The sequence below is a fragment of the Eutrema salsugineum genome, unplaced genomic scaffold (assembly GCF_000478725.1).
Source record: "Eutrema salsugineum unplaced genomic scaffold, Eutsalg1_0 scaffold_1, whole genome shotgun sequence".
Lineage (NCBI taxonomy): Eukaryota > Viridiplantae > Streptophyta > Magnoliopsida > Brassicales > Brassicaceae > Eutrema > Eutrema salsugineum.
The window spans coordinates 21,623,296-21,627,719 of record NW_006256909.1 but is presented as its reverse complement, the minus strand read 5'-3'; positions in this window follow the sequence as shown (position 1 = coordinate 21,627,719).

Below are 4,424 nucleotides of genomic sequence, written 5' to 3'. Positions count from 1 at the left end.
AGAAGTGGAGAAAGCCAACACGATCAAGGAAAGAAGCCTCCATGGTTTGCAGATCTTGTGAACTACTTGTCATGCGGTTTAGAGCCACCAGAGCTAGATTCTTATCAGAGGAAGAAGTTCTTTAGAGATGTGATGAGATATCATTGGGATGAGCCGTATCTATACGTGCTTAACAAGGACCATCTCTATAGACGGTGCTTGGATGAGGAAGAAATCTATCCAGTGCTACAAGAATGCCACGGTTCAGCGTACGGCGGTCACTTAGGTGCATTCAAGACGGTCGCCAAGGTTTTTCAAAGCGGTTTTTGGTGGCCGACTATGTTTAGAGACGCTCAGGAGGTGGTTTCAAGGTGTGAAGCTTGTCAAAGGCATGGTAACATATCCAAGAGGAATGAAATGCCTCAGAATCCGATTCTTCAAGTAGAGGTCTTCGATTGTTGGGGCATTGACTTCATAGGTCCCTTTGTAAGCTCATACGGGAATCAATATATACTTGTTGCTGTGGATTATGTGAGCAAGTGGGTTGAAGCGGTTGCATCTCCGACCAATGATTCGAAAGTCGTGGTAAAGCTCTTTAAGAGCATCATTTTCCCAAGGTTCAGAGTCCCAAGGGTAGTTATCAGTGATGGGGGAAGCCATTTCATCAATAAGACTCTTGAGAGTCTTTTGAAGAAACACGGAGTAAAGCACAAGGTGGCTAGCCCTTATCATCCTCAAACAAGCGGTCAAGTAGAGGTCTCAAACCGCTAGATCAAAGCCATTTTGGAGAGAACCGTGAGCTCATCTAGGAAAGATTGGAGCAAGAAACTAGATGATGCTTTGTGGGCTTACAGGACCGCGTACAAAACCCCCATTGGAACCTCGCCATTTAACTTGCTCTATGGGGAAAGCTGCCATTTACCGGTTGAGTTGGAGTACAAAGCCTTGTGGGCAGTAAAGCTTTTGAACTTGATATTAAGACAGCTCAGGAAAAGAGAGTTCTACAGCCTCACGCGCTCGAGGAGATTCGCTTAGACGCTTTTGAGAGCTCTAAAATCTTCAAAGAAAAGACCAAGGCGCTCCATGACAAGAAGATACACAAGAGAGAGTTCAAAGAAGGGGACCGAGTTCTGTTGTTGATATGTTCATAATTTGCATCATTTAGGTTGCATAAATCATTCCAAATCATGTTTTATTTCATGCATTTTAGGTCCTTAGGGTTTGTTTTAGAACTTAGGAGATGCATTAGGTCCCAATGAGTCTTTGCATATTTTGAGTGTCTATCAGGTGAATATGGAGCTGAAAAGATGAATCCAGAAGGTGGAATGGTGAGCAAAGAGTGAAAAAGTGGAAAAATTGGGTCTTGGGAGATTTTCGGCCATTCTCGCTGGCCAGGAAGGTTTCACCGGCCATTTTCATGTACCGCGGGAAGCTTTACCGGCCATTTCCATGTACCGCGAATGAAGTGTATCGGCCAAAATCTCCGGGTGTGAACGAGTCTCAGAAATCGCCTGTCCGGGGAGCCTTCCGGTCCGATTCAGACGGCGGGTCCTTCATAGAAGTTGGAGAGCATTGGAGCACGGTCTCATAGCAAGTGGAATCGTGGAATTCGGACGCGTGAGCAGAGAGATAAGCTAGTCGGAAGGACGGACGGTGCAGATCAGTTTTGAAGGATGCGAAGGACGGTGCACTTCCAGGCCGATTCAGTTTCCGGGGCCTTCATGAGAATCAGAGACATTTGAGTCCTCTTTCCAGAACATCCGATATCAATCAATTCGGAGCTTTGAGCAGAAAGATACGGTCTCCGGAATGGACATATGTCTAGGCGCCTCTCTCTGGTCGTGTAAATGCTCTTCAAAGATGTGCCCTCCAGGAAACCTTACACTTCCCAAGCACTGAAACTTCCTTCATCCAAGTTGGAGATAAATGAGTCCTCTGTCTTCTGCAACCGGAATTACTCAATTCGGACAGGTCTCCAGGAAGTTACACTCTCCGGAATGCGAGATGGTCCAGACAGCCCAGGATGACTAAGTTAAACATGCCGCGATTTCAATGCCACGGTCCACACTTGGCCGTGGCAACTTTTGTGCACCCTCGGCCAATGACACGATATTCATGCCACGGTGTGAGGCTTGACCGTGGCAAACACACACTTGGCTGAGAGGAACTTAGCAACCGTTCGGCGATTGACACGGCCTAAATGCCACGGTGTGAGGCTTGGCCGTGGCAACATCTTGCAACCTTCGGCGATTGGCACGAGTGATAGATAAGACTTTTTTTAGGTCTCAGGGCTATCAATCCCCTTTGTCGAAGTAGTACAAAGAGGTATCAATCCAGACAAGTCAACGAGACACTAGACTATGATGTTTGTTAATTTAAGTCAAGACAAAAGGTGAAGGTTTTGAACTAAGCTAAGTAACAAACGACTAAGCATGAAAGCTAAAGCAAATGATTAGATCTAAACAGAGACAGGATGCAAATAATAACTAAACGATTCAGATGATGATAATATGTAATAAAGCAAGGGACTTTAGACGAGATACTTGACTCGGGTGCTTCCAAGTTCAACTAGTTGGTTAATGAATCAAAACATCAAGCGGTTTCGTTTAACTTTGAACTCAAGGCATGTTAATCTTCTCATGAAAGTATTAAGCATCTAAACTGATTCTCCTTCATACCAAAAATGTCTTTTGAGAAGCATCGAATCAATCAGCAATAAGAATCAGTTCAAAAAATGTCATTTAAGAGAACAAACTATCACCCCCGCGATGAAAGACTCTTAAACCCTTAACCGAGTGGTTCAGACATTTCTACAAACACTTTTGATGCAAGATATGTCTCAGATCTGAACCTCAAGTGATGTGCTTGGATCCAGCCTAGAGATCTCGTCGGTTAAGGAATGAAACATGCAAGACTAGACACCTAAACCCACTAATCTACCTTGAAAGCACCCTAATCTACTCATCTAAAGCTGCTTAAACGACTACTCACTAATCATAACGAGCTCATTAAGTCTTTTGCAAGACGTGTAGCTAGTCATGATGAGGAGTTTAATGATAGATGACAAAAGAAAATAAAGAAAGAACAAGATTTCTGATGCAAAAACGAGATATCAGATTAGATTGATCAAGTTTCACAAAAGAGGTAAGTTCTTAAAGCCAAAAACAGATAAGAGATCAGATGCCTAGGTTTTTAGTCTCGAAATGTATATATAGCAAAGGTAAAGTGTCACGGGTCAGCCCGGAACAAACCGGGTACTGAACCGCGTTCTTGGGCTGATGGGTGAGTGCCACGGTGTGTCGGAGAGTGAAGCCGAGGTTTTCATGTCGAGGGGCGCACGTGAGTCCAGATCCAAATGAAGATCTCGTGAAGAACACGTCAAGAACATGCATGAACCCTAGTCTTTGATCCATCTTCACGTGTGTGTTCTTGAGCAGCTTTGTTCTTGATTCTGGGCTTGTGACAATGGACCTCGGCATAAAATGCTGAGGCGCTTGGACGTCGAGGGGTTCGGGAGAACAGGGTCCGGCATGCACGCCGAGGTCGCTACACCGAGGTGCATGTTCAACACTTAGTCGTTTCCAGCTCCATTCTACGTGTGCATGCCTTGATCCCAACGTGCCGAGGTATCAGTACGAGGCCTAGCTCAGGATACTTCCAAAATATGAGCCTTGACTTGGCCGATGTCGAGGTAATGATGCCGAGCCCTGAAGAAACACTTAGCGCGTATCGCAACATATTTGGGCCCGTATCGACCATGTCGCCTTCCGGAAGCAGTAACTTTCGACCCACGACTCCAAATGCTCTGAGACCAGTTCCATAGTCAAGGTGACTCAATAAACTCGAACTTTGGTGAAGAAACCGTCGGAGCTTGGGTAGTGGAAGTCTTCCTGGATTTCACATCTTTGAACCGCATCGAAATCACCGGAAAATAAGCTGTTTGGACCGATGTGAACTCCGGAGACTCTATCTTTCAAACCACTCGTCCGAATTGAGCGATCCCTACTGTTCTGAAAAGGTCTTTCACAGATCTCAAACTTTGATGAAGACCGGGCAAGCTGATTTGGTCCGGAAAGGCTCCGTCCGCCGTGACCTTTGTACTTCGCCGTTCAGTTCTCGGATGCGCGTAATGTTGGTGCATCTTCCGGAAGCTGTATCTTTCTCCCTACTGGTCCGAATTGGATGATTCCAACTGTTCTGGGGTCTTTGTTTGATTATCTCCAACTTTGCTGAAGACCCCGCCAACTGATTCGGACCGGAAGGTTCCCCGGATTTCATATCTTTGAATTGCGCAGACAGGACAGATTTTGGGTCGAGAAAAGCTTCCCGCGGTAAGAAAAATGACCGATGGCTGTGTACCGCGTGAGCTTTTTGTCGTAAAATTCTTTCGCTCGGCCAAACTCAACCCGCGGTATTAACGCCTGATCTCGACCCAGGCTGACTTT